General features: G+C 39.9%; 1 long non-coding RNA gene across 2 annotated transcripts; it reads left to right on the top strand.

The window, feature by feature from the left end:
- Positions 1-5609: 5609 nt before the first annotated feature.
- On the top strand, positions 5610-8566 carry LOC109195012 (uncharacterized). Of its 2 annotated transcripts, none has more exons than XR_003214401.1 (5): positions 5610-6454; positions 6723-6819; positions 7192-7279; positions 7751-7882; positions 8221-8566. It is a non-coding gene; the product is annotated as an uncharacterized LOC109195012 (long non-coding RNA). The 2 variants fall into 2 exon arrangements; XR_003214400.1 differs by having other exon boundaries at positions 7192-7302.
- Positions 8567-9891: the final 1325 nt, after the last annotated feature.

The following is a 9891-nucleotide window of genomic DNA, read 5'->3' as shown; positions in this document are numbered from 1 at the left end:
TGTGTGAGGGAGGCAGGGAGGGAGAGAGACAGGTGGAGATAGAGAGCGAGTTAGTTAGTTCCAGGGAAGTACAGTAGGTGCAATATATGAAAAGTCCACAGGCCAGCAAATATTTGTGATATCAAGTCTTCGTGACCGCAGTAAAAGTGGTTTTTATCAACCCCATGCTTGTGTTTCAAGAGGTTTTTCTGTAGAAAACTGTGTGTTTTTGACACTGTTTTTGCCTTTTTATACTTCCATTTGCAGAAATACACACTTAAAGAAATGAACATGCCACTAACACAAGAAAATTATTTTTTTTATTAAAAATTGCAGTGTGTCATAGAGACAATCATTTTTTGTCTTTATCTTGCTCCTCATTGTTGCTGTTTCAGTATAAGAAAAAAGCCCCTCTTCAAATCATACTAAAAACACTACTGTCCATCAATGTAACAATAACCGGAGTGAGCAGAGCGTATCTTTTTGAGCGTGTCTGAAGTGTGTGGTAGTTTTTGATAAGGGATACACGCCTCAGAATTCAGCAAAGCAGATAAAAAGAGGGAAGGGACTTGAGAAGTTGTGTAAAGTGTGATTTTACTGGCAGTTTTGAGAATGTGGAGTAGATTTTGAAAGCAAGCTGTAGGACTGGATTTTTCTGGATTTGAATCCTTGTTGTTGCTGCAGCACCAGAGTCAGCAGGGCTACAGTTTATCAGACTTTATCTTTATCAAACCTTGTGTGGGATTCATTAATCATTTCAAAAATAGGTATATAGCAATACTCATTTTTCTAGAGTAGACTATGATATAAATGAAAATAATATCTTATGTTATTGTCTATAAATATATGCTATAGTAATGAAATGTCTGCACACGCACAGACTATAAACACATGGATAATCACAATTAAGTCTTTATTTCAAATCTATATGTAAGAAATGTCAATAAAGATAAATAAATGAACATGAAATAAAAAAAGAAAGACATTATATTCACATGATGAGAAATATTGATCATTCCCTCTTTGAAAGTCACTAGGAGGTAGCACATGCTTATTAAGTCCAACCCCTATTTAGCTAATTGTGTATATCTGTTTCGATTATACAGTCTAATATATAAATTCTTATCTTAAAAAAACAACCCCCCCCCCCAAAAAAAACGAATTTCCCAGAGGAATCCACCCGAGGGATTAATAAAATTTTATCTTATCTTATCTTATCTTATCTAGACATTATCCATAAATAAATTTACATTTTTTTTTAAATTTTACCACATGTGGTAATTGTGACCTGCCCGACCAGAGACAATAAAACACTGGACTTACTGTATGCCAATGCTGAAGAGGCATACAGTTCATCACCTCTCCCTCCCCTAGGCAGATCTGATCACAACCTGGTGCACCTTGTCCCTGTGTATGAGCCCTTAGTGCGCAGGGAGCCACCAGCCACCCGCACAGTGCAGAGATGGTCGGAGGAGAGCGAGGAGGCTCTTAAGGATTGTTTTGAGTCGACTGTGTGGGAGGTGATCTGTGACAACCACGGAGAGGACATCGACAGCCTTACTACATGCATTACTGACTATATTAATTTCTGTGTGGATAACACCGTACCTACCAGGACTGTACGGTGTTTCTCCAACAACAAACCCTGGATTACTTCAGAAATTAAAGCTGTCCTCAAGCAGAAGAGGAGGGCCTTCAAATCCAGAGACAAAGAGGAGTTGAAAAGGGTGCAGAGAGAGCTTAGGGGACTGATAAGGAATGGGAAGGACAGCTACAGGCAGAAGATGGAGAACCAGCTTCAGCAAAACAATGTTGGTGAAGTCTGGAGAGGCCTCAGAACCATCTCAGGCCACAAACATCAGAACTCTCTGCCTGGGAGGGATGTGAGGTGGGCAAATGAACTGAATCATTTCTTCAACAGATTTGATTCAGCCATGAGGCAGTCTCCAACATCGGCTGCAGACTCACCCACCCCCACTGCTGCTGTTCCACCTCTGACACCTCAGACACTTCACACCTCCTCTATTCACCCTGCTCACTCCTCCCCACCCCCAACAACAGCATCCAATACACACTCAACACAAGGCTCCAGCCTGTCTCTCTCAGCCACCCAGGTTAGGAGGGAACTGAGGAGGATTAAAGCCAAGAAGGCAGCGGGTCCAGATGGCATCAGCTCGAGGGTCGTCAGGTCCTGCGCAGACCAACTGTGTGGGGTGATGGAGCACCTCTTCAACCTGAGCCTGAGGCTGGGAAGAGTCCCACAGCTCTGGAAAACTTCCTGTGTTGTTCCAGTGCCAAAGACTTCACGCCCCAAGGACCTCAGCAGCTACAGGCCGGTGGCTCTGACATCCCACCTGATGAAGACCCTGGAGCGGCTGGTCCTGGCTCAGCTTCGGCGCCTTGTGAGCTCATCACTGGACCCACTTCAGTTTGCCTATCAGCCTGGCATTGGAGCGGATGATGCCATCATTCACCTCCTACATCGTTCCCTCGCTCACCTGGAGACCGCTGGGAGCACTGTGAGAATCATGTTCTTTGATTTCTCCAGTGCCTTCAACACCATTCTTCCCTCGGTTCTGAAGGACAAGCTGGAGAACTCTGGAGTGGACCATCACCTCACTACCTGGATTTTGGACTACCTCACCGACCGACCACAGTATGTGAGGACTCAGGGCTGTGTGTCGGACAGGGTCGTCTGCAGTACGGGGGCCCCACAGGGAACGGTTCTGGCTCCGTTCCTCTTCACCATCTACACTGCAGACTTCTCCCACAACTCCACCCAGTGCTTCCTGCAGAAGTTCTCTGATGACTCTGCAATAGTCGGCCTCATCACTGATGGGGACGACAAGGAGTACAGAGGACTGACTCAAGACTTTGTGGACTGGTGCCAGCTGAACTACCTCCAGATCAACGCCAGTAAAACCAAGGAGCTGGTGGTAGACTTCCGCAGGCACAAGCATCCTCCACTGCAACCACTGAACATCCAAGGTATGGACATCGAGGCTGTGGACAGCTACAGGTACCTTGGTGTTCATCTGAACAACAAACTGGACTGGACTCATAACTCAGACGCCCTCTACAGGAAAGGGCAGAGCAGGCTGTACCTGCTTCGGAGACTCAGGTCGTTTGGAGTGGAGGGCCCACTCCTGAAGACCTTCTATGACTCTGTGGTGGCCTCAGCCATCTTTTATGGTGTGGTCTGCTGGGGGGGCAGCATCTCTGCTGGGGACAGGAAGAGACTGAACAGGCTGATCCGAAGGGCCAGCTCTGTTCTAGGATGCCCTCTGGACCCAGTGGAGGTGGTGAGTGACAGGAGAATGGCGGCTAAGCTGTCATCCCTGTTGGACAACATCTCCCACCCCATGCATGAGACTGTGACAGCACTGAGCAGCTCCTTCAGTGGGAGACTGCGGCACCCACGGTGTGGGACGGAGAGATTTCGCAGGTCTTTCCTCCCCACTGCTGTCAGACTCTACAATAAAGACTTTTGCAGCTGATCAAACACACAAACCCACACATGTGCAATAAGACTGCTATACGTGCAATTCTTCTTCTGACGAAGTTGTGTTTTTGTATTTTCCTACTCAGTTGTATATAGTATTTGTATTTCTATTTTATTCTATTGTATATATTATTCTATTCTATTTTATTCTATTGTATATAGTATTTTATTTTATTTTATTGTATTTTATTGCATTCCAGTGTTTTCTAATTTCTGCTACATAACTTTGCACTTTTGCTGTAACAAAACAAATTTCCCACCTGTGGGACTAATAAAGGCCATCTTATCTTATCTTATCTTATCTTATGTGACCTTAAAAATAATGAGTGTTTGTGCTCCAAACCTTGTTAACTATACTTAACCACCCTTATTTCTATTTCGTATGACATGGTGTACTTTTGTGAATGGTAACCCAAATCTCCACATAGTAACTCAAGTATGATAAAAACCAATGAACTACATCAGGTATGTAATGATCTCTGGGGAGTATATAAATGATTATGTATAATATTATATAAAAATTCACTCCCAACATAGTCCCCACAAAGGGGAAAATATATGTTTTTGTATGAGGCTGCAAATAAGTTAATTTATGACTGAAGATGAACATTTTAAAATTGGGGACTGACTAACTTTTGAAGCCATCCTCAAATAGCCACTCAAGAAACTAAACTCTTTCCAAATAAAGCTCCACTACCATGAAAAATTAATATAATTCTAACAATTTATAAATTAAAAATAAACCATGAAGTATGTTTTTTTTCTGTTTACAGCAAGCCTCTCACTTTCGGTAAAGACTCAAATGTTATTATGATCCTTCTCACAGTGTGAATAGTTGCCTGAGTGGCACGTTTACCACTCTGGTCACGTCTTATTTGGATGGATGGGCAGATATGATGATGTCCTTTTAGGAAATAACAGGGACGATCTGATATCCTCGTGTTGGCGTTGTTCCCACATCATCATAATTAATGTTGTTCCAGGGTCCACATTACAAGTAACCAATCACCTTCTTGTGACGTCATACTTTTGCGACTTCGAAAAATACCCGCCTTAAAAAAACAAATGTTCTTCGAGAAATCGCCTTTTGTCCGCCGATCCAGCAATTTCAATTCCTCTCAAGATACTTTTCTTTAATAAACGGTAAGCATAATACATATGTTTTCCTTGAAATGGCTGAAATGGATAGCTGTTTGTTTGCTAGTGATAGGCTACTTGCGAACCAGTGTTCTCCAGACAGAGAATTGCGTGTCAATGTATTATGATTTATTATGAAAGTACAGGTGAATATAGCTGTCATAACAATGTCAGGCAAAATTGCAGTAGCTTCCCTGATCATTTTACAAACATAAGTGAAGAGAATTTGAACTAAAAGGCCTAGACTAATGGTTGTGTGCTGAATCTATGAATCAAACTATCACCTGGAAACATAATTAACTGGTCCATAGCCGTGAAACTGGACATGAGTTCTTGATTCTATGGAGATTAACATGGGACATCGTGTTAATGTTGTCCCTGGGACATCGTGTAGATGTTGTCCCTGGGACATCGTGTAGATGTTGTCCCTGGGACATCGTGTAGATGTTGTCCCTGGGACATCGTGTTAATGTTGTCCCTGGGACATCGTGTAGATGTTGTCCCTGGGACATCGTGTAAATGTTGTCCCTGGGACATCGTGTTAAAGTTGTCCCTGGGACATCGTGTTAATGTTGTCCCTGGGACATCGTGTAAATGTTGTCCCTGGGACATCGTGTAGATGTTGTCCCTGGGACATCGTGTAGATGTTGTCCCTGGGACATCGTGTTAATGTTGTCCCTGGGACATCGTGTTAAAGTTGTCCCTGGGACATCGTGTAAATGTTGTCCCTGGGACATCGTGTAAATGTTGCCAGAGACATACCATATGAAAGTTTAGCCTCTTTTAGCCCCTGTTTGTTTTATATTATATATATATTGTTTTAATATTATATTTAATATTTACATTGTATTGCAAAAAAACCCAAAACAAGTTAAAATGAATTAATGAATATTGACTAATTAAACCTTTGTTATTTTTCCACCAGAAATGGATGATATAATTAGAAGAAGTGTCCTGAATGACGAAAAAAAAAAGACCTGTTAAAGATACACAACTTTGTGTGCATGTGTCACAATGCCAGGAGGACCCATTCAGTGTTGTGTTAGAAAAATTGAACTCATTAACCCTTCATGGACATTATAAATGTTTAAATGTGGCCTCAGGTAAAGACAGGAAAAGAGACTATTACAAATTCAACTGCATCAGAGCTGGAAAAAAAAGTCGAAACAGCTACAGAGCAGTGGGCTGTGAGGCCTATGTTTCATTTAAAGTACTCAAATGTTGGAAAGACCACACAGTCATCGTGCAGCGTACATATGATAAGCATGATGGGCATGATCCTTCGGACCCAAAAGACGCACATTTCAACAATATTTCCAGTGGTTTGAGGAGGAAGATTGAGGAACTGCTTTCCCTTGGAACTAAGCCAGCCATCATACTAACCGAATGTCATAAATGGGCCAAAGAACATGGACACAGAGATCTTCACAACAGAGAGCATTTTGTCACACCACGTGACACTGACAGTGTTAGAACCTGCATGATGAGGAAGAAGCACTTTAACTGTAGAGACAGTCAAAGTGTACATACCTTACTTAATGGAAAACATCAAGAACATGTTCTCTTCTATCAACCATACACATCTGACCAAGAACTAATGATTGTTTTGCAGACACCTGTAATGAAATCAAACATGGAGAACTATGCAAAACAGTTAGTATTTGTTGACACCACCCACCGTGTTAACCAGTATTCATTTCCCTTATTCACACTTGTTGTAAGAGATGATCATGGGCGTGGAGTCCCTGTGGCCTATGCTATTGTCAGCAACGAAAGTCAGAAAACCCTGGAAACTGTTCTTGGAATAGTTTGTGAGCATTTCCCAACTTCCCCGAGGTAAATAATACATTGACAGCTATTAATTTTGAAATAATTCCTTTTCAAAAAAGTTATAACATGCCAGAATCTAATGCTATAGCTGCAGCATGGGCTGCAAAAAACTTTCCTTTCCAGTTGTTAAAGTTATTCCTATAGGCTGTATGCAGTATTTTATATATCTACTTGTGAGTTGAAATGTTTAATTTGGCATTGAAGTGGTGCTTTGAGATAGCAAAAACATTTTCATACTGTTTAATCTCATTTAGTGTTTTCTTGTTTTCTGTAGAGCATTTATGGTTGACAAAGACTTTGCGGAAATAAATGCTTTGCAGAAGGTTTTTCCAGAGTCAGCTATCCTTCTATGCTGGTACCATGTCTTGCAGGTAAACCACATTGTTTTCTTTTCACGTTGTCTAAGATGCACCTGAAACACATTTTTACAACTGGGTCACTGTTGTTATGATTTGCCTCATAGTGATATTCACCTACTCAGGTTAATGAATATAAAGGGATAAAATGTTGAGTGACTATGTCCATCCATTTAAGACCACAGTGCACTCATCTTCTGGTGGCTGCTTCCCAAAGCTCTTTTTGACATTTAAAAATATGTTTGCCTGGTAGATTTCTGTAATGCACAGGTCCTCTTGTCCAGTGAGTGACAGTTATTTTTGTACGTCAGCTTTCTTTTATGCTTTTTGTACAGCTGTTCCTCTGTCTCTCTCTCCAGATTAACTTTTTTTCTCTTACATTAACAGGCTGTTAATCGATGGCTTTCAAAATCTGAGTCTGGGGTCCATGGGCTTTCTAACACCCAAAAGAGAAATGAAATCATTTCTTTCTTTGGTAAGCTGAAAGCTTGCACATCTGTAAGTGTAATTTGTCTATTTCACATTTTGATTTCTTGATTACACTAAGAGCATAATAACTTTCAGTTGCTAAAAAAAGTTACAGAGAGATACAAAATAGATTTTTGAAATGATTTCTAAAACTGGCTTCTTATCTTGCTTATCAAAACAAGTACTTAAGCTGTGCAGACCATCATTGTGTCTCCCACAGTGCAGTAGAACTTGTGAGTGGGATTCTTTCACAGACAGATGCTGAAACCAAATATGCTTATAGGTTTAGTGTTCCTTCTTAGCCATTGTAAGGGAAGAAATAATTGCTTCTTAATACAAAAACACGACATATTATTAATAACTTAAAATTCTTAATGTTATTCAATAAAAGGAAAAGGGCTTCAATACATAATATTAAAGATTTCAATAGGTCTGTTAAATGGATTGAAATATATTCTGTTGCATCCAATTCTCTTAGGAGGAAGACTTTAAAGCCACATCAGCAGAGTTTTGCCAGACATTTAAGCAAAACCCTTATTGGCCACATGTGGTGTGACTACGGCCGTCGCTTCAGTCACGCTCGTTCTGAAACAAACAATGTGATTGAAAGGTATGATTTATTATTTTGACCTCATTCAATTTTATTGATGAAAAAAAGATGTTATGCATTAATCCAAGAGGCTAAACTAAGTAGGTTCTTCATGTCATTGCCAGAACAGCTTTTAGGCGAATCCTTTAAATTCTAGCAGTGTTTTTTATGTTATCACAACAAAAAACAGAGTAGGTGGATTTGCCTAAACCAGCTAAACCGGCACAGAGCATTCCTTTATAAAAGACGTGTGCAATAAGTATTCCAATTTTTATTTTTTTTTTAATAATACACTCTTGATTTAAACTTTAAATTCCTTCAATTACAGTTATTAATCATTTCAAATAACTTTTTTTCAGATTTTTCCACCGCCTGAAATACCAGTTTTTATCTGGCTACAAGAATAGGCGTCTGGATGATCTAATTGAAGTGCTCCTAGGGAAGGCCGACGACTACTTCTCAGTCATAAAAACCCTGCAAGATGTGGGCCGCATGAAAAACAGGTTTGCTGACACCTTGTCTCAAGTTTCAGACTCTGCTTCAAGACTGATGAAAAGTGGTTGGGCTCTTAAAATTACAGTCAAGAACAGCCATGGAGTTAATGCATATCAAGTCCCATCTGAGTCAAGAGAAGACATAGTGTATGATGTCTGCCCTGTTGAGTCCTACTGCAACTGTACATATGGCTTACGAGGACTTCTTTGCAAGCATCTAATGTTACTTGCAAAATTAGCAGAGGTTGACAATGACATCTATCCAAACATGGAAACAGACATTTCTACCTTGGCAAGAATTGCAGTGAAAGAAAGGCATTACTTTGTACACTGTGAGGACTTGAAAGTGATAAAAATGCCAAGTTTGTTTGGAAATCTGTGTTTTTTTGCATCGGCTGAAACACTTCAGTGCACTTGTTGTACGTTCTCTCACTATAACACATGTGCTTGCCTGAAGGTGGCTTGTAGCCATTTTAAACAAATGAAAAACTCTCTGAAAAGTCCTTCATCAACTTTGAATGACACTCCTGTAGTTGAAAGCACAGACAAAAAATGCACAGAAGATGCGGTTGGAAAACTAAATGCTGTTTTAGACACAGTTAAACAGTGGGCATTCATTCCAGAAGGCATTACTGCAATGATAGATGAACTGCATACAAATGTCTTAAAAACAAAACAAGAAGTAGGCAAAGGTATATGTCAGTACGAAATAAAGACGACAGATAATGCACGCAAAATTAGGCCATTGCATTCTAGCAAGAAACGTTCGGCCAGCATCGACATTCCAACAGTCTGTGAAAATGAATGTGAACAATCGATAACCACTGAACGGGAGACATCCTCTGGAGAAAATGAAAACTTTTTGGAATACAAAACAAAAAAGAGAAGAGTTAAAGCTAAGTATATGCACAAGTAGACTTTTGTGTAGACATTTCAAAGGGACCATCCATTACTTCTGTTTATTGAAACCTAAAGCTGAATAGCTGTCTTAACTTTCTGCCAAGGAACAGATGAAAAGAAATTGTTTGGTCTCTCTCAAGCAGTTGTTATTTATGTGTGTTATTCATTACTTTAGCTTGGTTGCTGTTTTTGATACAAATTCATCTGTGCCCATTGTAATACTATTTTTATATTGCTATGTATTATAAATGAAGGATTACTTATTACTAGTAAAAGTCTGCATTTGTAATAGTTGGTATTATTTATAAAATATGTGCTCTTAACTTTTTTGCTCCATAAAACGGTACCTGTCACTTTTTGGACATAGAGTATCAGCTGTTGAGGACCCCTGGCTCATACAAAATAGAAGTAAAAGGTTTCAACATCCAGCCTTTTTATGATTAAATACAAAGTGTAATAACAGAGTTATCGGGGTGTGATTTTGTTAATAGTTAATCATCCTTAATTGTAATTTAGAGTATGACTAATTATAAGTGTAATAGTAATGATGAGTAAGAAAATAAAAAATTCAATTAACAAAGAAATGGGTTTTTTTTAACCCCCCCCCCCCCGAGAAAAAAAACAAAACAGAGCAAC

The sequence above is a fragment of the Oreochromis niloticus genome, linkage group LG17 (assembly GCF_001858045.2).
Source record: "Oreochromis niloticus isolate F11D_XX linkage group LG17, O_niloticus_UMD_NMBU, whole genome shotgun sequence".
NCBI classification, from domain to species: Eukaryota; Metazoa; Chordata; class Actinopteri; order Cichliformes; family Cichlidae; genus Oreochromis; species Oreochromis niloticus.
The sequence above is the reverse complement of the archived record's forward strand: the minus strand, read 5'-3'. Positions and strand labels throughout refer to the sequence as shown.